Source organism: Hippocampus guttulatus, chromosome 17, assembly GCF_054856545.1.
Source record: "Hippocampus guttulatus isolate MCC_2025c chromosome 17, RoL_Hgut_1.0, whole genome shotgun sequence".
In the NCBI taxonomy this organism is placed as follows: domain Eukaryota; kingdom Metazoa; phylum Chordata; class Actinopteri; order Syngnathiformes; family Syngnathidae; genus Hippocampus; species Hippocampus guttulatus.
Genome location: NC_141277.1, coordinates 13,383,446 through 13,394,018, shown reverse-complemented (window position 1 = coordinate 13,394,018; position 10,573 = coordinate 13,383,446). Strand labels below are relative to the sequence as shown.

Sequence of the window (10,573 nt, the reverse complement as noted above, 5' to 3'; positions counted from 1 at the left end):
GTCTTGAGCGTGTTCAGCCCGAGGTTGTGTCGGTTGCACCAGAGCTCCAGCTGCTCCACTTAATTATAATAATAATAATAATAATACATTTTATTTGTGGGCGCCTTTCTAGGAACTCAAGGACACCTTACAACAAGCAGTTAAAATCACGAATACAATGTTAAAAACAACATCAAATAAAATAAGAAAAAATATAACAAAATAAAAATAATGGCTTTATGGTCCGAGTGTATAGGCTTGTCTAAACAGATGTGTTTTGAGGTTGGATTTGAAATGTGTTAATGAGTCTGTATTACAAAGGTCAGCGGGGAGTGTGTTCCAGAGCTGGGGAGAAGAGCGACTGAAGGCTCTGTTTCCCATGGTGACGAGCTGAGCAGGGGGGACAGAGAGGAGGAGAGAGGAGGAGGAATGAAGAGAGCGCACAGGTGTAGGAATATGGATGAGGTCAGATAGGTATGGAGGGGCTAGGATGGCTTTGAATGTGAGGAGCAGGATTTTATATTGAATGCTGTGTAAAATGGGGAGCCAGTGGAGATGTTGGAGGACGGGTGTAATATGGTTTATGTATGGTGTGAGCGTGATAATGCGGGCGGCTGAATTTTGGACCAGCTGAAGCTTATGGAGGGTTTTTTGAGGGAGACCGAGCAGGAGGGAATTACAGTAATCGAGTCGCGAGGTGACGAGGGTGTGAACAAGTATAGCAGTGGACTGAGGAGTGAGAGAAGAGCGGAGCCGGTGGATGTTTCTAAGATGATAATATGCAGAACGAGTGATGTGGTTGATATGTGAGGTGAAGGAGAGGGTGCTGTCAAGGATGACACCCAGACTCTGGGTGTCGGTATGCAGACTTGTCGCCGTCTTTGATGAGACTGATGACAGTGGTGTCATCTGTGAACTTTATGAGTTTGACAGCTGGACTTGTTGAGGTGCAGTCGTTTGTGGAGAGGGAGAAGAGCAGTGTAGAGAGGACACATCCCTGTGGGGCAGTGTTGTGTCCAAGGACCGGCAACCTGAGGCCAAGGCCAAGGACTTGACTTCGAGGGCAAGGCCAAGGACTTGGAAAGTTTTCCAAGGCAAGGCCAAGGCCAAGGACTTGACAAATTTTCCGAGGCCAAGGCCAAGGACCAAGGACTTGCCTCCTTGACCAAGAACTGATTTTGAAGCTGAGGCCTAGCTGAGGACAATGCTATCATACCACTTGGCAGGTCTTCATGCCAATACATTAAAAAAAGCGCTTGCAAAGGCAAGAAAATTATAAATCTGAGATGACAAACAAATTAACGAATAAATAGAACTAACATTTGTCTTATATTTTACCAATACATTCGAAAAGTAAGTTGACGTTGTTTATTGATGAGTTTCAATGTTTGCAAACAACAGTGACGTTATGAAGTTGCGCGTGCATCTCGGAGGCAAAAGCACTGTACAGTAATCCCTCGTTTATCGGGGTTAACGGGGACCAAAACCACCCGTGAAAAACGGAAATCCGCAAAGTAGCGACCAATTAACATATATTTTTTTAAAAATGCCCCACGTGGGCCTTTGCACTTGAGCAAAGCGCACGCGCACACACACACACACACACACACACACACACACACACACACACACACACAGGTCAGTGATCCCGCCAAGTGCAGTAGACGTGTTTTTGATTAGTCAATTAAGGTTGTTTAGACAATTGAGGATGGAGAGACCTGCTTTTGTTCTTAAAAGTGTCTTATAAGTCTATTCTCTCTCTCTCTCTCTCTCTCTCTCTCTCTCTCTCTCTCTCTCTCTCTATCCCCCCCCCCCCCACACACACAGGCCAGCGATCCAGCTTGTGCATCAGACCTGTTTATGATCAGTCAATTAAGACAATTAAGGATGAAAGAGATCTGCTTTTGTTCTTAAAGGCCTCCTCTCCCTGTCTCTCTTTCTCTCAGCAACACACATACACTCACCTGCGCGGCCCATGCGTGCACCACACGCATGCCCCACGTGGACCTTCCACGCTTGAGCAGAGTGCGCACACACTAACACGCATAGTAAACAACACTTAGACACTGATTTTTGCGGACTCCAAAAAACCCCCCCACACAATATTTTATTTATTTATTTATTTATTTTTTAACGAATGAAAAAAGTTGCGATGCACCGAAGCCGCGATAAACGAACCGCGAAAAGTGAGGGATCACTGTATTTGATAACTAGCCCTCGCGTTTTCACACATGAGACTCTCAAAGCCTACAAGAGTCTTGATGCTTATAATTACGTGGTATGCGGCCATGTTTAGTCGGTCCTTTGTCATCAAGCTGCTGAAAACTGTGACTTTTGTTTCCTGAAAGCCCAAAGACAGGGACAAAAGTCTCAGTGTTATCATGCAGGGGTATGTATGAATAAGAAAACTGGCTCCAATCTGACCACTAACTGCACATGCATGGCAGGGTAAGTAGGTGTCTTCAAATTTCAATTATGGACAATCTAATTGCGATGGACAATCTAATTGTTAATCAATGATCAAACTAATAAATGCTGAGAGCATCATTCAGCAAATAACCATGCAGTAGTTGTTAACTGTACCGAACATTTGTGTATGCTGAATGATCCATCCATCCATTTTCCGAACCGCGTAATCCTCACTAGGGTCGCGGGGGATGCTGGAGCCTATCCCAGCTGTCTTCGGGCAGTAGGCGGGGGGACACCCTGAATCGGTTGCCAGCCGATCGCAGGGCACACGGAGACAAACAACCATCCACGCTCACATTTACACCTAGGGACAATGCTAGAGAGTTCAATCAGCCTGCCATGCATGTTTTTGGAATGTGGGAGGAAACCGGAGTACCCGGAGAAAACCCACGCAGGCCCGGGGAGAACATGCAAACTCCACACAGGGAGGCCGGAGCTGGAATTGAACCCGGTACCTCTGCACTGTGAAGTCGACGTGCTAACCACTGGACTACCGGGCCGCCCATGCCGAATGATCATGAGTTTAAATTAATTGTTGTGACAGTTTGATGTAACATGGAGAGGAGTTGAAGTTTAAAGAGATATTAGATTCATCACAACTTAAATATAGATTCTACATAGTTACACCTTTGTTTCAATAAAATCACAAATAATGTTCTACTGTTTTCTATTCAGTTTGAATAATTCGTCTTTTTGTTTCAGCGTTCGTTCATGTTGCAGCCATGCAGCAGCAATCATGTTGAAGGTGGACATGGCAGTGAAACGGGGTTTTTCCGCTTCAGCGTGCACGTCACGATCCTGTGCATGGAATGACATGTCCAGAAAGAAAGTGGAACCAGTACGTGTGTGTGATATCGACTTGAAGAAAGTGAAGAGAACTGGCAAAACATCATGTGCAACGTCATTAAGCAGGATATCCAAAGACTGGTAACTCGGGGTGAGTCAAGCAAAGATGTCGAGATAATTTGCTGAAAATAGATTGCAACAGCAACATCCTAATTCAACCAAATGTGAATAATGATACACACATATGAAACAGGCACTTGTACTCAACATGTTAAATGTCACATGTTTCAAATGCTTTTATTCACAATTATATATTTGATTTCATATTTAGGGATAACCGACGAACACATAAACTTGCTGAGATCAATTACATCAAAAGCTGCAGTTCTCACAAGCATTTATTCACACGAGAACTCCACAGACAGAAACACTGCTTCAGAGTGCCAGGACCGTCTTCTGAGCCAGTTACAACTTTGGATGAAGAGTCAGCATATGATCTCACACCTGAAGAACCTTCATCGAAAGTTGATCAGACATTGCTCTGTTGTGATGGAGGCAGCTGCACAATCAACGGGTACAGGTTGGATCGTCTGTAAAATAAATCATATCACATACATGCCGATAAAATGTTTACTTGAGGGCTTTTTTGTTTTGTTTTGTTATTACCAAATGAGTGGACATTATTTTTCAGACGACTTACAAGTTACTTATAAATGAAGGCTCACTAAACCTTCTGCAACTGTAAACGTATCTTCACGTTTGGCGTTGATATCTGTGGAAAACAAAATTATATTTCTATCAAGTCAAGTACAACTTTATTGTCAAATGTGCTGTATGTGCAACATACAAAAATGAAATTTCTCCTCTCTCAAGACAACATGCAACATAATGTATACAGATGTGCAACAATATATATGCTTGTGTGTGTTTATAAAGTGATCTATAGAAGTTTTTCAATTTGGCGTTCATACATCAGTCTACACTGTATTTTTCCTGGAATAAATTCATTTTCAAGACAAACTATAATTCTGCTTGGGTTTACCTTGCAAGTTTTGAGTGTCCACTTGGTGAAGCAGCTGCTGTACAGTGTATGAAAATACAGATGGAACGAAATCTGGACGACCATGTTCAGGGATGATTTTCCTGTAAAATTTTAAAATTACGTTTAAGGATTTAAATGATAAATATGCAGTGAGGAAGATATATGCGCGCGCACACACACACCTGTGTGTATTGTGAAGCATGTTTTTATCATTTGGCGTTAGTATGGCTGTATCTGGTTGTGTTTAACGTGCATGAAGCATTGAAGAGTTACTTCCCACACACATTGTAAACACGTTTGACTGTAAAGACTGCATATCAACTTCCTCACTCATTTGTTACTTTCACTAATTGAACATTATTCTGGCCTTTCACAACATAGAATATAATTTGACATGGTGTCTGTGTCTTATGTGCTGTGTTGTATTATTTTGTCACTTTGACTTCAAGATGGCGCCACAAGAGTGGGTGCCTTCCCAGCAGCTCCCATATGTTGTTCTTCTACTTCTTCCTTTCATAACTTTGCTGCTGTGAATTGTGAATTTCTCCATTGCGAGACTCATAAAGGGTTTCTTATCTGACTCCCGAGTATTTACCAGATATGAAGTGAGCACTGCAAAGATGAGCATTCTTAATTTCCTCCTCAGTCCAATTCTCACGTCATAAAGCTTGAAACCATAACTTTCGCCATAAATATTTTGTCAACTCATTGTTGATAGCTGTCATGTAAAAGATGGACAGACACTTTGTGGCACTGGGAAAAAAAGCTAAACAAATACAGTACATGTACTCGATGATTCTATAGATGATGTACTTGGAGTGACATTCATGTAAACAGGCTTGGGGCTTCCAGCACGCTGATTTTTTTTTGTAATTTTATGCCATTATTTATAACCCTGTAAAGCACACATGGAATAAAATATGACCACAGAGTGGAAAAGTTTTATTATTTTCACAGCACAAGATTACCAACAGAGAGTAGAGAATGTCCCCAAGTAAATTTTGAAAGTTAAAATCTTATCCAAATTTTCACAATTAATCTTTGAGGGGAAAAAAAATCTGAGACTAAAATAATTTTTCAATTGCATGAATGAAGCTTTTGAGGAAAAAGTCGGTATTTTTTCACAAAATTGTTGAGTGGATTTTGATTCAATGAAAGATTTTTCTTTCAAGGAATAAAAATTATGTCTGTTTTATCCAGAAAACACATTTTTGAAAGCAGGACTTGTTCCACAAATGAACAGCGCCCTCTAGTGGCATCTAAGGGCATGCCCGCCTCCCTCCATCGGGTGCTGACCCTCCTGTGGTTGTCTGCAGCGGTGGTGGCAGTGGCGGTTCTGGGGGGGGGGGCAGCGGGGGCCAGTGCCCCTGTAGCACCGACTCTGGCCCCCCCTGTGGCCCCCTCTCCGAGCGCAGATTACGCAGTCGTGCCGAGTCGCCGACGCGAAAGGTGGAACCAAAGTGCGTGATTTAACATTCTAGTCGGACCCTTTAGTGCGCTGCGCCATTTAAAAATGAGCGGGAAAATGAGAAGCAGTCCGCAGAGAAGGAAATTACCACAACACGAGTGCTATTTGCGTGTGTGCGTGTGTGCGCGCGCGCGAGTGTGTGTGCGCGCGTGTTCGTGTGTGTGTGCGCGTGAGTGTGTGTGTGTGTGCGTGCGCGTGTGTGTGTGTGTGCGTGTAACATTTTTAGTCTCCCTTTTTATTTAACAGGATCAATATATAAGACATTGCCTTTTAAAATTTGGATAATTATATGCATGTAAAACATCTAGCTTCAGTGTATTTGCAATTTTTGTCCCCGGCAGGCTGGTACCATATCATCCCCTGCCTTGAATATTCTCAACAGATGGACACGGCGTATTGTTACGCTTGCAGACATTTTAGCCCTCCGAATACTGTTTTTTTCTCATCACTGTAATGTTATGACTACAATTTCAAAGTCTGAAGAAATAAAAAGTCAAATAAGATTTCGAATCTGTCTTTTTAGCCCTGGGTTGAATGTGCCCCCCCCCCCCCCATCAAAACCCCTGGCCCCAGCCCGGCCCCCTCAGTGAAATTGATCCAGAACCGCCCCTGGGTGGTGGGGATGCCCAACCCGAGTCAACGGGACCCGCTGAAAGCGCTGATGCGCCTGGAGATGTCCAGGCAGACGGGCGGCGACGCGGCACTCACACCAGCCAACGTTCCAGTCTCTTTTGGCTCCCGAGAGAGAGAAAACCCTGGAGCCGTCTCTGCCGTCAACAAAGTGCGACCGTGCCGTGCGTCAAATTGTGCACCTTCATTGTTGTGTGAACAGACATTCATTCTGACAGCAATTTAACGGTGCAACAGTGACCTCGTGTGGACAAATGGTAGTACAGGCATTCGGACGGTTCTGCCCTCTTATGACATCATTGTTGTCTTCCGCGAATCAAAAAGAATCCCCCCAAATTCTTATGAAACATGTTGAAAATAACGTTTTCTTTTATTTTATTTTTTGGGGAGGGTGCATGTCGATGTCTTTTCAAAACATGTCCAGAAGTGCCGAACATTGCGCTTGCGTTGCACTACGAAGAGTTGGGGGAAAACACACGTGAGCTCGTCAAGCACCAAACATCAGTGTTGTGTCCAAGGACCGGCAACCCGAGGCCAAGGCCAAGGACTTGAGAAATTTTCCGAGGCCAAGGCCAAGGACCAAGGACTGATTTTGAAGCTGAGGCCTAGCCGAGGACATGTATAAAACAATCCTATCATACCACTTGGCAGGTCTTCATGATTTGCAACACCCCTCCATCATAACCCCTTGCACTCCCTAACGCTTGAATGAAGTGTTTTTATTCAAAGAGTAGAACAGTCAGGGAACGTGTTATTTATACAGAGAAAAACAAAAATAAAAGCATATAATATACATTTATGAATTAATGTTTTAGTGCAGTAGTTTCTTAATATACAATACAATACAATACATGCTGATTTATATAGCGCTTTCACAACAGCGGCAGCTGTAACAAAGCGCTTAACAAAACAGTTAACATCAAGTAAAATAATAAACACAACACACATAACATAAAACACGGACAGTCGTGCAGTCCTCACCACTTTTCCGTCACACGCTTTATTGTGTGAAGCAGTGTGAGATGAAAGAGGAGAGAATCAAAGTGTCCTTTAACCAGTGGATCAGAGACGTCATGCTCAAAATGTGCACACGTCGGCTACAAGCTAAGTTTCAAAGTCAACAAGAAGCTGTAGCATCCATTGACGAAAAAAGAGATTGGTTCACTTCTCCTGTCCCATGGAAATCCATTTCAATTCCAAGCGGCGACTCTCGGTTCCATTCAACACAGTTACAGTTATTATGTTCAAGGGAAGGGCGGCCCGGTAGTCCAGTGGTTAGCATGTCGGCTTCACAGTGCAGAGGTACCGGGTTCGATTCCAGCTCCGGCCTCCCTGTGTGGAGTTTGCATGTTCTCCCCGGGCCTGCGTGGGTTTTCTCCGGGTGCTCCGGTTTCCTCCGACATTCCAAAAATATGCATGTCAGGCTGATTGGACGCTCTAAATTGTCCCTAGGTGTGAGTGTGGGCGTGGATGGTTGTTCGTCTCTGTGTGCCCTGCGATTGGCTGGCAACTGATTCAGGGTGTCCCCCGCCTACTGCTGGGATTAGCTCCAGCACCCACCGCGACCCTCGTGAGGATCAAGCGGTTCGGATGGATGGATGGATGTTCAAGGGAGTAGGAAGAAGAAAAAACTTATCTAGTCCAACCCCATGTTATGTGTTTATATCTAATGAATCATTTTTATATCAATCAGAAAAGAAAGAAAGTAAGAAGAAAGAATCTCCATTAAGGCTCATACTTTACCCTTAACCGTGATATTTTTACAACTTTTGGTTTGTATCGGGATTTTATACATCCACACCCTGGCACTCTTGTATCAATTTTCTCTTGTATTCAAAATGGATATTTCAATACCTTTCTCTATTTATCAACTTAGTTCTGATTTATCATTATATTTAATGTTTTGAATTTATCATTTTAACTCTGATTGATGTAGGTTGTTTGTACTTTTTTTGAATTTGTTTTTGAACTCAGCAAGCGATTTACTCATTTTCAGGTCCGTTTCAAAATTATTCCACAGATTAACACCTTTGATAGATACACTTCTTTGCTTGATGTTTGTTCTTGTTTTGAGTTTTTTTGAATAAGTTGGTACTGAAGATATCACCTATATATGTTATATGTTTAGCTTAAAACTATGTATCATAGACAGGTCGACTTTGACTATAAGCCTCACTTTGTGCCTTGCAATATGACCGCCAGTTGAACCTTATGAGGTGACCTTAATTTGAACTGTCTTGGCAACCGAAAATACTGTTAACACCTTTCGTGAACACAGACCACACAAGTACGTAAGCGCGTCTAGCAGCTAGACTGTGGTTTCGCACTTACAGCTGTTTTCCATCCAGAACATTGTGTTAACGTCTGAGAAAGGTAAAAGCATCTATCATCATGTTTTATAAGAACACGATATCAGGAACACCAGAACATAAAAATGATTAAAAGAAATAAAAATAACCCAAGGACATTTAAACCATCATCCCAGGGAAGGACAAGAAACCGAAGACATCCAAACCGTCATACCGAAACTGATAAGGTGATGCCCATAACAGGAAAAGATGATACCCACAAGGAGATACGCCCCGCTTTGAACACATAAGACTTGTATAGGAACTTTGTCGTGAGCGCATTTGTGTCTTGACCATAACACTTGTTTGTTTCACACTTGTGCCCTGAACGTTCAGTAAAACATCTTGCAGGAAATTCTCAATTTCCAGCCTCTGATTTTCGCACATCAACTCAGCCCGAATCAAACGAACACGCGGAGGACCTGGGGGAAGTGGAGGACGGTGAAGGGATCCCACCGTGTCCACAACAACACGTTTCCCCCCTGCTTGATCGCCTCCAACAATTGGTGACCCCGACGTGATTCGGAGCTGATTGTCGGTCAACAGGCAGAATTTCGGGCGCCACAATTGATATGGTAAGAGGACATTTATCCTCTCGATTGCTTTTCTGTCCTGTTGACTGATATGATGTGATGCTTCACGTTTGATTTGAGACCAAATTAGTTTGGGGCTGGTAATTGAGAAAACCTGTTTAAACGTATTACTAGGTGTATTTCGCTCTAATTCTGAGTTCTAGAAATAATAATTCCTCGCCTCCAACAGTGACAACATCATTGAGGAGGTTCCAAAATGCACCAACCTAGATGGACAAAGAACCGAAACACTGACAAAGAAGAATTCATGGCCAAGGAGGAGACTCTGTGCTTGGTGGTTGCGCCTTCTCGGCATCATGGGTGTACCAGCACTGTTTTTGACTGTCGTTGCTGGACAGTCCCGGGGCGCTTGTGTCTTGCGCCTGTAATGGGCAGCATTTTTCACAGCCCCGCTTTGTTTAGCGGAGAGATCGGTGCTGTTGAACGGTCTGCGGCTGGATGGATGTAAGTCTTGAGGAGCCGACGATGAGAAGAAAGGAGCGTTAGCGCGAAGCGCCGATGCGGATTTGGAACTGGGAGTCGCGGCTTGGAGTTTGAAGCGGATTACGTGGGGCAGGAGAAGTGAACTCATCTCTTTTCGTCAATGGACGCTACAGCTTCGTGTTTGCTTTCAAAACATAGCTTGTAGCAGACGTGTGCACATTTTCAGAATGACGTCTCTGATCCACTGGTGAAAGGACACTTTGATCCTCTCCTCTTTCATCTAGAACTGCTTCAGACAACAAAGTGTATGCAGAAAAGTGGTGAAGATTGCACGACTGTCTGTGTCCTATGTGTTATGTTGTGTTATTTTTGTTATTTTGACTTCAAAATGGCGCCGCGAGAGTGGCTGACTTTCCAGCAGCTCCTATATTTTGTTCTTCTACTTCTTCCTTTCATAACTTTGCTGCTGTGAATTGGGAATTTCTCCATTGCGAGACTAATAAAGGTTTTCTTATCTTATTTTTCTTATCTTTGTCAGTTTGACCCTCATTGCAGGGCCTGATGCATGCCCAGCAAGCCTGCAAAATATGGGATGAAAATCTTCTGGATGTGTGACGCAAAGTTAAGATTAAGATATCCTTTATTTGTCCCACACTGGGGAAATTGACAGTCTACAGCAGCAAGATTGTGGGTAGAAAGAAGAAAGAAAAAAACAAACACCGTTCAATTAAGTGCAATATAAATACAAAATGGATAAGTCGCAGTGCTATTTACATTTGTTTTTCACATCATTTAACTATTATTATTATTTTTTTTTTAATTCAGCATAAGGTTA

General features: G+C 43.1%; 1 long non-coding RNA gene across 1 annotated transcript; it reads left to right on the top strand.

Annotated features, from left to right (window-relative positions):
• Positions 1–9,026: 9,026 nt before the first annotated feature.
• LOC147192182 (uncharacterized) lies at positions 9,027–10,257 on the top strand. Its single transcript, XR_015103524.1, has 2 exons — positions 9,027–9,297; positions 9,485–10,257. It is a non-coding gene; the product is annotated as an uncharacterized LOC147192182 (long non-coding RNA).
• The last annotated feature ends 316 nt before the right edge of the window (positions 10,258–10,573 follow it).